At 46.7% G+C, this 18,456-nt stretch overlaps 1 pseudogene; it reads right to left on the reverse strand.

The window, feature by feature from the left end:
• Window positions 1–4,530: 4,530 nt before the first annotated feature.
• Spin1-ps4 (spindlin 1, pseudogene 4) lies at window positions 4,531–5,297 on the reverse strand (annotated as a pseudogene).
• Window positions 5,298–18,456: the final 13,159 nt, after the last annotated feature.

An 18,456-nucleotide genomic window follows, 5' to 3' on the forward strand; every position in this document is an offset into this window, starting at 1 on the left:
CTGGGTATCAAATAATGACTTATTCTTAGATGCTCACTCCAGCTACTCTCACAATTCGTCAGTGCCAGTCAGGCAAATTAGGAAGTGTTTCAGTAGTGGCTTGTTTCAATTTCTTCAAATCAACTCTCTGGTGTAGAGGAAGATGTGAGAGCTCCCCAACTCCTTCTAACATGTCAAAAATCCCCTTTTAATAAGATCCGTGCCATCTAAGTTGGAACCAAAACAAAACATGTTTACTTAAAACCACACCCACAGGATGCTTTGCCTACAACACTACTGGACCCTTGACAAGTCCCCAACCAGGAAGGTTTCTAACAAGTACAGGTATTTGTGTCTGGAACAACCTTTCCTGTTTTCCCAGGTTTGGAAGCAATCGTAAGTCAAGTACACCTGAAATACATTTTCCCCTTGAGAATACATGCACTCACTTGGAGATGTCTCCTCAAATTGAGTGAGTCCCAGCTTGGCTGGAGATGGGCTCCCTAGCTAAAGCGCTTGATCAACAAGTAGGAGGATACTGGTTTGATCCCTGTATCCCGCAGGACAAACAGTGCCTGGTGGCACAAGCTTCTAACGGTGGAACAGCTAATCTGTATCCTCCTTTGCCTGATTTTGGTTCAGGGGGCTTGACGTTTGGGTTGTTAACTTATTTTCAGTGAACATTTCTAGAGGCTAGACAGTGAAGGTCCAGCTCCTTCCTGTGTGGGAAAATACAAACAGTCCCTCCAAATGTGCAGTGCTACATCTGGAACTTCAAATATGCACACATGCATGGTAGTAAGTACAAAATCCCATCAGCACAGGACACGTACAGACTCTCAGGGACCTATGTGCTTCACAGTTTCCTAACTCCTTTTCTGAAAGACCTTTCGTATTCTAAATTTTTTTTCTTAATCTTTAAAAGAACAGCACTCGGCATTCCCAGGCAGTCTCCCAAACAAGTAATAAGCAGGTCTTTCTCTAATCAGAGGAGATTGGGTACATCGTGCCTAGGACTGTAAGCACAGTTCTGCACATTGGTCATTTGTTTGTTTTCAAAACATGTATTCAGGGATTCTGTCTAATTTGGTTCTTCCTTTCTTTCTTTCCTTGTGCACATAAAGGGTTAATTTAGAATGTTTAAGGAAGGATAGAGTTACTTCATATTTATAAATGTTACTTAAAGAATTAACAGCATTGTACTGTGTATACTTCTAAATGCAGAGAACAGGGAACCGTCTACACGTGGTATGAAATAAAATTAAAATTAAAAATGAATTGAAGTTCAAAAAAATGAGGTCGTTTATCTAGCTTTAAATGTGAACACAAAGACCTCTGAACTCTACTCCTATGTTTGAACTGCACCAATGGTGGAGAAGACAGAGAGCACAGCATTCACAAGAATGCAGACATTTCGACCATGATTATTTTGAGTAAGTTTCCTGTGTTAACATTGGAGGACTTTCATCTCTCAGACAATCAGTGTTAACTGTTTTCAGGCACTACAGTTTGTGTTGATCAGAATAGCCTTCTTTCTAATGGATCTACAATGTTCAGAGATTCAGGACCAATGAACTTTGGGGTTTGGCACACGAAACAAGAATAGAAATGAAATCTGGCTTAGGAGCAACTGTAATTTTTAGAGTGTGCACAGTCCCTTCCAATGCTGCATGACATATACGACTGGAAGCACCTTCTGCCTGCGCTATGAATGCTTGACCAGTGAGTCTTTATGCTACAACCACTAGAACAGCGCAGTAAGCAATTATACAGAAAACCAAAATCAAATTGGAAGCAAGCAAGCAAGCGAGCGAGCTAACAAGCAAGCAAGCAAGCAACCAAGCAAGCAAGCAAGCAAGCAAGCAAGCAAGCAAGCAAGAAAGGACCTAGGACTCTTGCACATGTAGTTTGAGCTGGTTTACATCGAACATTCTACTCAGAAGAGAGCATGCCAAAATGGATGGTCTGCTTTAAGGCTCTTCTCTGAAGTTTACATGCAGCCTGACATCACATACGCACTGACACATGGTATGCTACTAGAGCAGGTAAGTGAGGAAGGCCAGTAAATTTTATACACAGATTCTCTGCTTTTGTTTGCACAAGTCCCGCGAAGTTTTTGGAAATTCATGTTCAACTCCTAAGTGAGGAGTCAACATTCAGATACCAGGACAATGCAAGCATTGCTTACAGATCTGAACTATGGCCCTAAGGGAAGCCCAATGTGGCAGGCTCAGGAGGAGTCCGTCACCATTAAGGGTGGTGGAAGCCACCAAAAGAAAAGAGTGGGAGGAAGGGTGAAACAATTAAAATACAAACAAACAAATACCAACCTCCCCTTCCCTCTGCCTTATGTAAAGGCAGCAATTAGAATAGTGAGCAAATTCATCCCCATCTTCATGCTGCAACCCCAGGCCAGAAGGTCACAGGCAACCAAAGCCAGCCTAGGCTGCTTGCAGAAAACCACAGTGCGAGGCATCGGATAATGGCAGACAGGTTGGAACTGATCCAGTCCACGGGACATTTCAAAAGGAGCTTTACTTGCCAGTCACCGTGCCACGTTCTGCACTGTTAGTACATGCAGGACGCACTCACCCACTTGCGCCATAGATTACCAGTATGGGCTGTAAGAGACAGACTCAGGTTGCAGATATACATGCAGGATGGCACCTGGTCACATATACTAGAGGCACGAAGAGTAGGGTATATCACGCGATATTGAGACGCTTGTCCCTGGTACCTACGAGAAACACTGAACACGTGGTGATTGCAGACAGAGAGAGAACTGAGGTACTACTGTGTTCACAGGGTGAGCAGTTGTGACCATCCTGCACTATAGGGCGGTCAGCCTCTGTGAAGACTAAATGGATATCAAATAGCCATGCGCCGTGAACCGTGACTGACTTCTTGCATCAGGAAGAACCCCAACTAGTTAAGCATACCTACACTTGGCCACGCCTCTGGTGTTGTCTTGACAGGATCCAAGACTGTGCAGCCACAGCTAGGATTTCCAACCTCCACGGGACTGGTTTTACTCACCATCTTTCTCCAGCTGTCAAGCTACCAGGCTTTTACAAAACAAATTGAGAGCAAGTGGAGGTTTGGCTAGTCAACTAAGCACATTTCAGTTCGATGTCGGGTTCAAACAACCTCACGGGAACAAAGCATGAATGTATTTGTTGGCGAAGAGCTGCGATCCACCCAAAACCAGCAAGGATGACCTTCCAGTAACACATCATAGACATGCAAAGCCCGGAGCCCACAGAGGGAATGAACCTGCATGAATAGCACACTTGGAGCAAGAACAGACACTGCCACAACAGGGGTCAGGGCAAGAAGTCATATTGGTCTAGCAGTCTCTGTGAGGGAAAGCCAGGAGGAGTGGCGGGGAGTAAGGAAGGGGAGAAGAGGCCTCCTGACCATAATTATATAGCAACAATAGTAGTAATAAAAATTAAAAAGTCCCAGAGAACTTGAGAGAAGCCAACAATGCCATACTTAAAACTGACATCTCTAATACAAATGCACTGTTCTTGCAGGGATTTACCACATATACAAACCGCTGACATAGTGTTGCCTTTTAAGTCCATGTAGTAAAATCCCGATGACAGGTGTGGACAAGTGGACTAATGTGCCGTCTAGAAGCACATCTATATTATTCCATGTGAACCAAGGACCCAGGCTCTATTGTCAAAGTAGTTGTGATTAAAGAGTAAACAACAACAATAACAGAAGCAAACAATAACAACAAAAGCACAAAAAACTACAGCTTAGAGTTGAAGGCAGCCTTTTACCCAGATTTCTCTACAGTTTACTAAAATTCTACTGTGGGGCATGGACTGTTTATGTCAATTTTATTCCTGGACTCAGCTAAAAGCCTCCAAATTGAAATGGCACTCAGAAATTCTGACTTTTGAAACAACCCAAATGTCTCTGTGTGTTTCCTGTGCCCAAATTTAATTTCAAACAAGGAACACCATATTATAAATATGACTGACTTGGGTCGAGCACTCCTGTTGAACTGGAGAAAACATATCCCCTCCGCCCCAGTACGGAAGGAAATGCGTGTCAGTGCTGAGTGCCTCTGTGTGCGTATAATATATACATAGGCACACAGACGCAGACCTACAAAGGTAGCTATATAGATGCATAATATCTCAAAAAGGCAGTAACAAAACTAAAAATCTAGGTTTGCATTGTGGCAGCAGAATAATACAGTGTCAGAGTGAAGGGAAAATGGGTACAACTTATCCAGGTATAAATGATTATGATGCTAGCTTAACTTTACCACCTTGCTTGTAACGTCCCACAGACAGCCTTCTTGTAAGAGGGACGACCCCTCACACAGACGCTCTGAAGAGGGAGGACTCCCGTCACAGACGTCTTCTGTTCAAATCAGTCTGCACTCTTCAGCACAACACCGGCTCTGCTGGTGGAGATTGTGGGTTCGCAGCGACTTCTAAGCTTTCCTTAAACTGGAAAGGAATCGAGTCTTTATGTCGACAAATCATACATTTAATAGTTCCACAAACTTGGCAGAGTTTGTGATGACATCTAGGCTGTTTTCACCAAATCACAGACATAAATATGGAAGTCGTCAGCAAACTTGCTGAAATAGACAGAGGGCTTGGCCTCTACTTGATGGATGACCATGAGAGTCTTTTCAAGCCTTCTTCTTTGGCATATTTCACTTGCTTGCCTACCAGGCTGTCCACAACTTCTCCTGACTCCCTTTCAGCTGGAGGCAAATCACTGGAATCGGGTATGATGCGGAGGTCGCCTTCTTTGTGATCATCTAGGAGCTGGTACAAGTACAAGACAGCGTCCTTCTCATAGGTGATGCAAAACCATGTGTTCATGACAGGTGCCCGTGCCCAGACCATCCCCCTCCACTCATCTTTAGAGCCATGCTCTGTTGCAAATATGTGCTCCGCTGCTTTCCAATCATTGTGTCCGCTAAGTGTGCATCGCTCATCGGACATGTTGCAACTCTACCAGGAAGGACTTCAAGTGCAGGAACTTGTTCATCTTTATTAAGTCCTAGTCCATCGATACAGAAAATTCCATCATCCTTTTTATAAGATACAGGGAAGGATTCATAGGCACTTGGTAAAGGACAGTCCCCTTCCAATGCATGACAGGGCCATTGCCCTCTCTCCACCCGTGCTGGATCCTTCCTCCTACAATGTTCCGCGGGGCAGGGGACACAGATTTCCCACACTGGTCCGATATGCTTTGTGAGATGTCCTCTTCTTCATCCTGTTTGCAGATACTCCAGTATGGCCTGTATCACCTCTGGACAGCGGGCCAGGTGTCTTCCCAAATGGGTCTTCATTCATCTGTATCCATGTGAGCAGCAGAGCCGCTGGACTCGGGTGAACATCCAATGTTCTCAGCTACGAGGCTGCCCACAGATGAGTCTTCTGGTTAATCCACCATCCAGGTGTCTGCTTTACAAGTCCAGCAAAAACAGGGCATCCCAAGCACTCTGTCGGCCACTGAGGCTGCCCTCGAGGCTGCCATGGCTCGCTCATGCTCCCAGCGGGCCCAGCCCGAGCCAGATGGTGCCTCCCCACCCTACCTCCTCACCGCAGCCTCTGCCCACCACTCCCCTACCCCCTAGTCTATTTTCAAATTAGGTGGTTTGTTGTCGTTTGTTGTGGTGTTTGTTGATGCTGCTGCTGTTGTTATGGTGTGACTCAGTTATATGCACATATTTTCTATTATCTCTCCCAGGATACAAGGTCTGGAAATAATACCCCTCCAGGGTAGACCTTGCCATGGCTCCCGGTCGATTATTCCTTTACTCACAATGGTACAGGGCTTCCAGCTTGAAAGTCAAAACTCTGCAGGCCTCTAACCATTGCTGGCATCCACACCCACCACTGTGTTTTCAAACACTGTTCCCGCTACAATGTCACCTGTCCATTTCTACCTTTGTCTGTTTTTTGATACCTGATACTGGGTAATCTGTGAATTAAAAGACATTGTTAGACACTGCTTGTCTGGTGACCCCTAGTTGGAGGCTGGTGCTGGTTTCCTCACAGTTTGAAGGATGCAAGCACAAATGGGCAGAGAAGGCACAAAGGCTCACTTCATAGCAACCCACTCTTGAGAAATTTCCCTATTTCTTTCTCGGATGGACATGCAGGCCTCCCTCCGTCCCAGACACTTAGGCCCCGTGCTTATCCACCCAAGCCTTCTCAGTCTGCTGCAGGCTGCCGCACTACTACGGGCTGGGAGTAATTTAACCAGTCCTAGTCCTTCCACTTCATGTGCAGTCAATCCTCCCACAAGACCTTGCCAAATTGAGAGCCTCGCAGTTTCCTGACTTCAGGGTCCTGGCCCTCTGCTGTTAAGCAACACATTTGAGAACTGAAGATTGGCTGAGCAGTCCCTGGTTGCCACTACTCAATCACAATGAACAACAGATGGAGACGCTGGCCTCCAAGTGCATGAAGCCACCAACTCCAGTCACTGCTCTGATCTCAGCATAACCAGGATATCCAGCCCAAATATCCGGCTTCCCCACCCTCTCCAGCCCAGGTTCCTCATTCAAGAAGCCAGGAACCTGGAGTGCTGCAAGTCTCTCGCAATGCCCGAGGGGAGTTATGCAGAATCAGGAGAGCCTCGGCAGCATACCTGACCTTCTGCCTGTCTTCCACAGCAGAACAGATGCCCTGGTTGCAGACGACTGGGTCCTGAATGTAGACTTCAGGGATCTGGTTGGACGTCCTGTTGCTCTGGTCACAGATGACAGAAGCCTCGGTAGCAGTACCAGGAGTCTGGGAAGAGATGTTGGAGACCCGCAAAGGCATAGAGCAAGAGAATGCATTCTGCCAAGGCAATCCCATCCCCCCAAGATAACAGACCCTTCGGCCTCCACTCCTTCCGAGCAAACCCCCGTCTCTAAGAGGTTCTTCTCTGTCCTTCCCTTCCCTTCTAGAGACCTTGTTACTACTCATTTACCAGCCAGGACTGGTGCTGGCTGAACAAGAGGAGCAGTCAGGGCGCTGGGTCACATCAGAGACCCTGAGAATGAGGAGAGGAGAAGCCAGGAGCTTAGACAATCCCCATGAACACAACTGCAAGTACTCACGTGGAGATGGGTTCCCTGCGAGACCGGGCTGCGGGGATGTGAATATCTGCAGACAGTGGGATATATGACAATGGTCTTTGGGGTCTGACTGGACCCTCTCCTTAATTCACCCCCTTTTCCTTCCAACCTCCTTCCACTCAAGACAATACTCTCAAGTGTGACCTCTTTTCCCTGGGTAAAACGAAGATCGCCGATTGCTGCTTGAGCGCGCAAAGCACCAGGAAAACGTGAGTATGGCCTTCTTAGAACATTGGCTCTTGCCTCTACTTTGCCCACTGCCCACGAGTCACAAAGGATATGCCGAGCACGGCTGGCAGCCACATTCTCTGCTGTCCTGGAACAGTTCCCTGGGTCTCTGTGGCACTCCCGAATGTGCCTCCAGGTTTCAACAGAACCTTCTCTCGTGCCCATTCACCTCTGCCTGAATCAACAGTCTCAACGCATTTGACAGGCAACCATGTGGTTTCAGCATTGTGCTTGTCCACTTTAGTGCTCCTGGACAGACTATTTTACAAATATGCCCACCGTGAGTGCACACCTTAGAGAGATTCTTCGCCAAGTGTGTCAATCAGGAAATAGCAAAACTCTGAGGATCTGGTCCTCAGTTAGCCTTGTTCGTTCTGCTTGCAAGTTAGGCTGCAATGCTACTCTGTTGTTCCCCTTTCGTTTTCATTTCCTTCAAAGCACCCCTCCTTCACCTCATCATTCCTTCCCCCATCCCTCACCCTGCTCTTTCCATGTGTCCCTCTCTACCTACTGTCCCTTCTTCTTTCTTTGGCTCCTAGTTCTATGGCACTAAGCATGAGGCTTGATGCACAGGGCAATAAGCCGCAGCAGGCTCCACGGTCTTATTTTGTACTCACAGGCAGGGTATAATCATAGGCTAGCTGAGATCCCTTGGGAAAGATCGGGTCATTTGTGGGTTCAAAGTCACCGGAGTACGGGTCATATTGATAAATATGGGCCACAACAGCATCAGAGGCACATGGAACATTTCCTGCAAGGGCAGACAACCCTGTTAAAGATAAGCTGTTGACCACCAAGACAGAAAGGATGGCAATGTTTTAAGATGGTGAAAGCTGTGGAGAAAGGCATAGCTCTCCAAACCTTGGGGACCACACAGCCTCATATTTTTGGCTTCTTTTTCCTTCCTGTAATTGGGACTATCGAGTCCCAAAGAGAACTGAAGCCTTTCCCCAGCCTGGATGCAGGTATTAGAGAGGATTGATGGTAGACTCAGAGTTCAGGGCACAGTTGAATCTGTCTGGACAGTGACTGCTGGCTTGGCGCCTCTCCAGGCAGCCACTTGGTTTCCTTACCTGTCGGGGACCTGTGGGAAGCAGGACTTCAGGCTGTTAAAGGAGATACAACTGCACATCTGGAAGACACCATGCAGAGCTTGTCAGAACCTCCTTTCCCACCATACTCTGCTGAAAGCACCCCTCCCTTCTGAGGACTGGTGTTCGTGTCAATCTTCTCAATACTTCACCCTCAAAGTTTCTGTTTTCTGTAAACAGGAGATCCTTCTCCTGATGGGGCACCCATGCCTTGGACAGGTTAAGGCCCGAGGAAGCTTTGCCTAAGGTCAGGTGGTGATTCTCTTCTCTTCATTGTGACAAGGAAGCCCTTGGGATTACTGTACCCAATTTGAGACCCCTTCCCACACCGTGCCTCTTGGCCAGAGACACTCACCCATGGCATCTGATCTGGTTGAACACTGCTCGGCACTCATAGGAGAGTTGGGGGCACCAGCCAGTATTCTCGGGCCTCAGGTCAGGAGACTCTTTCTCCATGTCCCCTGTTCTTCTTCCCAGAAATCAAAGTGGGCAAGGCTCTACCAGGTTACCTAATTTAGGAGTTGGAAGGACTCATGTTAGTCACACATACAGGAGGCCTGTCCCTTCCCCTACAGATAGTACACTCACGAGAAGGTGTGGAAGATACTCGCAGGCATGGAAGAGGCAGGAATGTGCTTCACCCCAATTACTTCTGACTCTCTCATGGGTGTGACACGTTCAGAGCAAACTACAGGTTCTCTGACACCTAGTTTGTCCTCCCACCCCTACTTTTGCTCAGCTGGTCCCATACCCTCTACCAGGTGGAGTCAGAATTCCAGGAGAAAATAGATCCTATCTGCCTTCAAGTTTCTTATTCCATGGTTGGAGTGTTGGAGGAGGCAACCAGAGTGGCCACAGGAATTTCTACCCCCAGTGTACTTACTCTACCGCCAGACAACTCTATCTCCAGAGACTAAAATCCTGCTCTCCTCCTTCCCGCTCACCGCGGGAAGCATTCCCTGCAACATCACCTTCTCCTAACCACTGCTCTCCCAAGCCCCATAACAGTGCACCCTGATCCTGGGGTCCCTGCTCACCGTCACCAGCTCACTCCCTCACTCACAGCAACCCCACTGTGAGGCACAGACAGGTGTCCCTGAATCTCCTTCATCAGCCACAACTCTCTGCTCTGTTGCACCATCCCCTGCCCTGGCAAAGCCAAACACTGTCCTGGTTCATGGGTGAACACTTGCCCACCTCCCTTAAGTCCTGTATTGATTCACTACCCACATGGAAGTGAATGAACTTAGTCACTAGCTCAGAGGAACCCATATATTCCCCATTCTCCGTCCATTAGGATTTACCCTCAAGCCCTGCTTTAATCTCAAGAATTCCGTTGATCCCCTTCAAAACCAATGACCACTTGCTCCTCATCAAACCACGATACCATCACCTCCCCAAGACAGCTTGACTGCTTCATGCCACAAATACCAGCCCATCAAGGCTGAGGCAGGAGAGCGTGAAGTGGCTAACCGGGCATATCTTGTCTCCAATAATAACTACACCAAAGACATAAATAATCATAAAAGACTCTACACTTCTCTAGAGTCGTGGACCACTTACATTTATGAATCTTCCTGCATCCTCCATTTTCCTCATCTCACCATTTTCCTCTCCAACTGAAAATGTACTTTTGACCCCGGGTGAACCCCTGTAAGAGCCATTGGTACATAGCTTGGAGCCAGCGCCTCCTCGGAGGGCTGTTTTTCTCAGGACAAATGCTATGTATGCCCTCCCTGTCCTACCAGCAGATAGGTAGGAGAAAGCTTGGCCTCAGCAAGCTGTTTTTCTCAGACAAAAGACCCTCTGGGAGCTGTAGAGGTGGCTCAACTGCTAAGAGCACTGGCTGATCTTCTAGAACACCGGGGTTCAGTTCCCAGCAACCATATGTTGGCTCACAACTGTCTACAACTGCAGTTCCTGGGTTTCTGATGCCCTCACACAAATACATGTAGGCAAAACACCAGTGAACGTAAAATGAAAATAAAACTTTAAGAAGTAGTGTCTTTTCTGTCAGGAAAACAGGTCCCATTACCTCTGGCCAACCTTCCAGATGCTTCTCCATGTTTCACCAATAGCACCTGAGCACAGCTTCTTTCCTTCCTTGGTAGTCACCTCCTTGTGTCTGTCATCCTGTGACAGTTCAAAGAGCACAGGTTCTCCTCAGTAAACCCAGTCATCCCTTTCTGCCCCACCTCAGTCAAAAGTATTAGTAGCCTCCCTCAAGTTCCCGCCACCTGCAACCCTTGGAGCCCGCGCTCCTCCGTGATGTGGCAGGGTAGGCTAGGCGCTTTCAGGTTAAGCAGCGCATCTGGCCTCACCCTCACCGCTATAGACTTACTTGAGGAGGCTAAAAGGTGAAGGAATTGGGCGCCAAGAGATTCGGTGTCGGGTGGGGGTAAGGCGGGAATCTGCAGATCTTATTCTTGATGCCAGCCTCTAGTTACCTCATTGTCCAGCGGGTCAGAATCAAGATGTTGAGTTCTGAGGGAAGATGACCTTCCTCCCCTCTGCCACCTCAGTTTCCTGACAATGAGTTGCCAGGGCTTCTTTTTCTCTCCAGAGCACCTGTTCCTAGACCAAGGAGCTTCCAGGCTTACTCCCTTCATACAGACTTCTTCGCCAACTTGTGGCTGCTCTGAGACCCATCCTGACTCCCCAGTGACCCCTGTTCTCCCCTGTAAGCACCCAGTGACTCCCTGGAGAAAAGATTGCGCTCTCTAGTGGTGTTTACCTGAGTTGCCTCCGGTTTCGTGGTGCCAGCATTTTCAGGTTAGCTGCTGACCAAGCCCCTGTTGACCGTTCCAGAGTACACCAGGTCAGGGCTAAGGCCAGCACCTTGGCATCATGTGCCTCTCATCCCAGCACTGGGGAGGCAGAGGCAGTTGGAGCCCCGAGGTTGGAATCAGCATGGTCCACAGAACGAGTTCCAGGATAGCCAGGGCTGCACAGAGAAACGCATGGGGACACACATACACACACAAAAAGGGCAGCAATAACTCGGTCTGTACATAATAACACTGAGGACCAGAGTCTGAACCCCAGAACACATGCAGAACTGCTGGTTGTGTAGGAAGGATCTCATTTTCTCAACACTGGGAAGGCAGGGACATGAGGACCCCTGGGGCTCGCCTGCCCATTTAACCAAATCAGAGACATCCAGGTTCAGTGAGATACTGTGCCTCAAGAAAGACGGTGCAGAGCGATTGAGCTAGACACTCGGACTCCACCTCTGGTTCCAACACGAATACGTGCACAGGGCAGTGTGCATCCACACCCACACAAACACCCCACCGTTCCCTGTGCTTGGGTTACTTTCACGCAAAGATGGAGATTTTGCTAACAGGTCCTATACAGAACCTGAACCTTCATTTCTTTAGAGCAGTGATCCTGGAACACTGACTAACTTCAGAGTGACCGATGCTTGTGGGTTCCTAGGTTTCTAATTTGTCCTTTTCTTTTGTTCTTGTTTTCAAATTTATTTAAAGATTTGCCGATTTATTTAATGTTTCTGGGTGGTTTGCATGCATGTGTGTCTGCGTACCACGTGTGTGCAGTGCCTTCAGTAGCTCAAAGAGCTTTTGGGACCCTCTGGAATTCACTTTGTTGTAGATGGTTAGTAGTTGCCATGTGGGTGCTGGGAATCAAGCCCACATCCTCCAGAACAGCAGCCTGGCTCTTAGCTTCCTAGCCGTCTCTCTAGCCACAAACATTGTGTTGAAAAACGGTCTTACTTTGTAACCCTGTGTGCTCTTCAATGCACAGTGTAGATCGGGCTGTCGTTTTACCCTCACTTGTCTTCATGCCTCAGCCTTCTGAGTGATCATAGGCATGAAGGAGCCCCATGGCAAGCTCACAGTGTCCTTTAATACACAGTGTTGAGCTCCATATTTGTCCGCTCAGGTTAGAAGGCCTGCGTGAGAAGCAGGATCTGGCATTGCACGACTCTGTTCTCTCTGCTGACGGTGGGGGTGTCTGCGGCTGTAGGCAACCTTAGTGATCCAGTGGAGGAGAAAGGACAGCAATTACCCACCTTCCACTGTCTTAATCCCTCAGTGCAAATCTCCTTTCATTTGTGCCTCTGTTCATCTTATCTCCCAGATAATTTTCAGGCACGTTTCATTAAGCAAGGTCATGTCCAGCTATACAATAAGAGGAACAATCGCTCCCTTTCATCTTCTTTAGCCTGAGAGGACACAGATGATGACAAATACAGTGACCACTCCTTTACCTGAACCATCCATAGAAGTGCATCGCTTCAACTCCCTTGGTTCTTGTAGGGGTTGAAGTTTCACCTTGCCTTTTCAGAGTTTCCAACACTTTCCCTTGCCTTCCCTTACTTTGCCACACAACTTCTATGGACCGTACCCTATTGTTAGGCAAACGCAGTCATTCATCTCACCAGAAAATCTGTTAAGGGCAAGTAGCATCCAGATCGCCAGACAGTTCTCTCACCTTCCAGACTACAGTTTAAACAGTCCGTTTTACCCTGCTCTCTCTGTGTTGGTTTTAAAGGTGATCTTTATATAATGTTGCAAAGGATTTTGCTTCTTTTGGAAGCGAACAGCAGGTCTTTGGTTATTTCCTAATCCTGTAGTTCTTTCATATAGTTATGAAAATCATCGATTCATTAAGCATCGATTTACTTCCAGAGAAGTCAGCTAAGATTTTCTGCATGACCTCGAGTCAAGTACGTCTAGTGGAAAGGGAGTTCAGACCATGAAGGTAAAGTGAGTCAAGGAGAAAAGTGAGCCAGGCCCACATATGGACCATGTTTCCTTGGGATGCATTAAAATTTAGCCTCTTAAAAGTATGGCAGGATATGACACAAGTACACTTTTTGTCTGGTACACTAAAATATTGAATGAGAGTAGATAATTTCTTATAACAACAACAACTACTACTACTACTACCACTACAAAAATATCACTTTGAAAACAGCTAGCAGGAGTATGCATAAGCTGGCCTAATGGTAAAAGTGTATAAGCTCATTTGCGCATAAGATGGCAAATTCAAGGTCTATTTGGGTTACATAGTGAGTTCGCTTACAAGGTCCTTTGAGAAACATTCTCTGTCACAATGAAATGAAAGAAGTGTGGGATTTGTTCTATGTAACAGTGCGCATCTTGCAGGAGGTACGTCTAATTCCAGCAAGGAGTACTGAAACAGTTAAATATGGTACACAGAAAAACATCCCTAAATACAGTTTGAACACCATTTCTGGATGACACAGACTACAACTCCGAAGGAAAGAGCACTGGACCATGGGTAGTGGGTAGTAGTAGTGGGTCTTAACTGGAAGGTACTCCTCCAATAGTCATGACAGAGAACCATGATAAAAATAAAACTGGGAGTATCTGTGGCAGGGAAGCAAATTTGAGACTGTCAATTTATTTTCTACAAAATCATGACAGACTATGGTCTCTGAAGCACGTACCTCCTAAGTACAAACACTTTTATTCTGTAAGGAGGTAGGTTTTATTCTGTTAAGGAGGTAGGTTTTATTCTGTTAAGGAAGTAGGTCTGGTTCAAATCCTGCCAAATCCACACATGTCTGCCTTATATTCACTTTGGCATATTCGTGCTTCTGCATATGGTTTCAGCTTAGGTTTTGGGTTAGGAGAAAGCTGTTTTATCAGCATAGAGGTATAGCCTGACAGCAACGTTAGTAGAAACGGGCCCAGTATTAGCAAGTGGTAAGCATAGGAACCCGTGATCTAAGTAAGGTTTATGGATCAATCCATGCCTTTGCAGCCTCTAGAAAGACGATGTAACTGATATGCCGGGTATGTCAGAGCAGCAGATGAAAGGGATCCAACCTGCAGATTGCAGAAAACCTCCAATTCTCTGTTTATCATCACTACAAGTACCTGAACATAGTTTTCTAGCCAGGTGATGAACTGTGAGGCAGGTCTGGCATTGAAATACACAATCTCTCATGTCCTTTAAAATTTGTTCATTCAAGGAACAGGTGACAGCAACTGCTGGTGTGTATACAGTCAACAGTACATTTTCCTGTAATGGTTTCTAGTATTTTATAAGTGGAAATCAATTATTTATTGCAGTCTCATTAGTCACATTTTCCCCAAGGGCCATTTGTGTTTTTCATGTAATTATGCACTTGAACGGCTCGACTCTCTCACACCTCTGTTTTCAGTCGTGAAAGTCCTTGAGGTCCAAGTGCCTATCATTCCTGCAGTTTTGCCCCCGATGTTCCTAGATTCAGCATGAGTAGCTTGGCTTTCTATTTTCTGTACAAAGCAGTGTGTAGTAAAGCACAAGGTGTGGCAGCTGTGCATGACGTGATACCAGAGTTAATTTGTACCATCCACTTGATTACGTTAAGAAGCACTTAAGATATCAACCATCACACACATCACCCACGAATGGGTCTCTGAGGCTGTTTCCAGAGACGTGTCACTGAGGTTGGACTATCCATCCAGAACGAGGGTGGTCCCACCTCATGGTCTGGGGTGACAGACTTAAAACAACAGGAATAGGGAGAAAGTCAGCTGGAAGGTATTCACTTTTCTCTACACCCTGGTCAGTGCCACAGACCAAGGTCAGGGCCAGTCCTGGTGCCAGGAATGCTGGAGTGTGTTTCTCTGAATTCTGACCCTAAATAAATGGTTACTCACTTAAGCTGTTTTTGTCAGGTATTTCAAAACAATTAACAATAAGATCTGCAACAGGTAAATCTCCCTCTTCCCATAAGAATGTGGGCTCTCCACATTTGAGGCAGAACACTGAGAGACCATGACTACCCAGCTCCCTTGCAGAGACTCTCGGATGCCTTGGTCTTTTCTCCTCAGAACTTCTGAAATCCAGCTCTAGCTGGATTTAAAACCCACCCTGAGGGAGGGACTAGCTAGCGATCCAGGAAAGACACACAAACACTCCTGTGAACTTGTGCCTTCAGTTGGGCGACATGTGCCAGGATCAATAGGAGGGCAGGAGCTGGTGTGGGTGGATTCTGTCACCAGACATTGGTTTTCTTCTATCCAGGTTCTAGCATCCTCTCACCTCCACAGCTGATTCTGCATCTTCCTCCCAGTTCTTGGAGGTTATCTCTTCTGGGACCTAACACCGAACCATGTACAGGTGCCGACATGTACACGTCATCCAGAACAATGCAGCACACAGTTCTGCCCAGAGGAACTTCTCAAAGACACCATCCTTTACAAGACTGGACTTTGATGTGCCACACACCTCCTCGAGCACTCCCAAGGTCTCATAATATATGTGAAAGATTATTTTAGGGGTCAGCAAAGTAATCAACATGCGTTTATAACATTATTTAAAAGTGATGTTGGGTTAAAGGTGATGCGTGATAAAAGAAAATTGGGGAAAGGTGTCCTTCGAAGAACTTCCCTACAAGAATACCAAAATGACTCTCAACAGGCAGTAGAATGGATAGAGAGACACCTTGGCAGTTAAGAGCACTAACTACTCTTCTAGAGGACCCAGGTTCGATTCCCAGCACACACACATGGTAGCTAGCGAATATCGCCAACTCTAGTTCAAGGAGACCTGGCAGCTTCTTTTCCCTTCTGTGGAAATACATGAAGGAAAAACAAGCCTACACATGAAACAAAACTGACAATAGTACTTCAAATCTCCATGAAACAATTAATTGGAGTACCACTGAAAGGAATCATTGCCATTAACAAAGGCTAAGGGAATACAGGACAATGATGAGTTTGACGTTGTGTGTGTGTGTGTGTGTGTATGTGTGTGTGTGTTTGTGTCTGTGTGTGTGTGTGTGTGTGTGTGTGTGTGTGTGAGAGAGAGAGAGAGAGAGAGAGAGAGAGAGAGAGAGAGAGAGGCAGGCAGGGGGAGGGGAGAGCCTAATATTCTGCCTGGAAAACCAGATATTTTCAATGTTCAGTCAGGAGGATCACAATTTTCAGACCCTTTTAGGACATATCACAATTTGTTGAGATCATTTCTTTAGAAAAAAAAATACCGTCACAGCAGAAAAAAACTTGAAAGAACAGTAATCTATTTCAACCAGAAACTGACTACTGATAGACTGTTCTAATCTGATGTAAGGAACAGGTTTCCTGCTGTCCCCTTCATGCCTATTTTGTGCTCTTGGATTCTTTCCACACACCTGTTCCTCCTCCTCAGCTCCTTGTCCCTGGCCCCACTTGTACACAGCTGGGCCTCAGAGTCCCCTTTCCACTTTCCTTTCACAGGTTTGCGACTACCTTCCTTATCTGCTTCCTTGAAGCTTCTTTCTTCCCCCTCTCACGGTCTCTGCCTAGTTTCCTGATTTCTGCCAAAACACGCGCACACGTGTGTGTGTGTGTGTGTGTGTGAGTGTGTGTGTGTGAGTGTGTGTGTGAGTGTGTGTGTGAGTGTGTGTGTGCGCGCGTGTGTGTGTGGGCGCGCGTGTGTGAGTGTGTAAGTGTGTGTGTGCGCGCGCGTGTGTGTGTGTGCGCGCGTGTGTGAGTGTGTGTGTGAGTGTGTGTGTGTGCGCGCGTGTGTGTGCGTGTGTGTGTGCGCGCGCGTGTGTGAGTGTGTATGTGTGTGTGTGTGCGCGCGTGTGTGTGAGTGTGTGTGTGAGTGTGTGTGTGTGCGCGCGTGTGTGTGAGTGTGTGTGTGTGAGTGTGTGTGTGTGTGCGCGCGCGCGCGTGTGTGTGTGAGTGTGTGTGTGTGCGCGCGTGTGTGAATGTGTGAGTGTGTGTGTGTGCACGCGTGTGTGAGTGTGTGTGTGTGTGAGTGTGTGTGTGTGAGTGAAAAGGATCCACATATGAGATTAACATAAAATACTGTATTTCTGAATTGGCTTTCCTCAACGTACTAAGTTTTCCAATACCTCCCATTGTCCTGTAAATTTCACTTTTCGTTATGGCTGATTAAAATCTAAATTTTGTGTATGTCCTATATTTGCACTATCAATTCATCAGTTGATGCCATCTACACTGATTTCATTTGCTCATTATTGTGGAACAGAGCAAGAGTGAGCATGCAAATACCACAGTGATAGGACTTAGAGGCTGCATACCTAGAAGTGATACCGCTTCTGGTTTTACAGTTTTAGCCTTCTGGGAACTTGCACGCTGATCCCCGCAGCGGCTGCATCAGCTTATACTTGCACTGACAGTCATGGTTTCCCTCTCCCCATGACCTCACCTCAACGCATCGTCATTTGTTTTCTCGTGATACCATTCTCACTGAGATGAAATGGAAGTTCAGTGTACTTTTGCTTTGCCTTTCTCTGATGGCTATGGATGTTGAACACTTTGAAGATACTTATCAGCCATATGCTTGTTTCCAGACTGTCTGTTCAGTTGTCTGGCCCATCATATTGATGGTCAGTGTTGAAAACAAGGTATGTTGAAATACAGGAATGATATATTTGTACACCACATGCACTAACCTAAGGCTGACATGTGGCTCAGAACATGTAGACCTTACTGCCGCAGTAGGAAGACCTGAGTTCAGAAACCCAGCACACAGAATAAACAGAAACCCCAGGGCTAGTAGTGGACACAGGTGAATATTGGGGTCTTCAGGTGGAGAGTGATAGAAGAAAACACTTAATTTTGTTCCCAGGCCTACACACACACACACACACACACACACACACACACACACACACACAGAGAGAGAGAGAGAGAGAGAGAGAGAGAGAGAGAGAGACACTCAAACTAAAGCAATATCTTCTTGGTGTAGAGTTGGAAGGACTGTGAAGGCTTACATCACTGAAAGAAATGGTTTGGAGACAGAAGTGTTTCAGGGTTTGGAGGAATTTCATGTTAAGGCATTAATCTGAATGAGACATTAAGCATCTTGGATGCATTCTCCTCATCAGAGTGATGTTCCCCACAATCACCTGCAGGATGACTGGAATAGGGAGTGAAGAATAGAATGACAGAGCAGGCCCAACAACGTCATCCTCACCAGAGACAAAAGCTCACACTTACTGTGTGTGCATACGAGACTCTCTGAGTATCAACCATGGGATTCCAGGTCTCCGATGCAGTGGGATTTGCTGACAAACAGAGTTTGAGACAACAGGGGAGACCAGGGAGACAA

This window comes from Rattus norvegicus, chromosome X, assembly GCF_021556685.1.
Source record: "Rattus norvegicus strain SHRSP/BbbUtx chromosome X, alternate assembly SHRSP_T2T, whole genome shotgun sequence".
Lineage (NCBI taxonomy): Eukaryota > Metazoa > Chordata > Mammalia > Rodentia > Muridae > Rattus > Rattus norvegicus.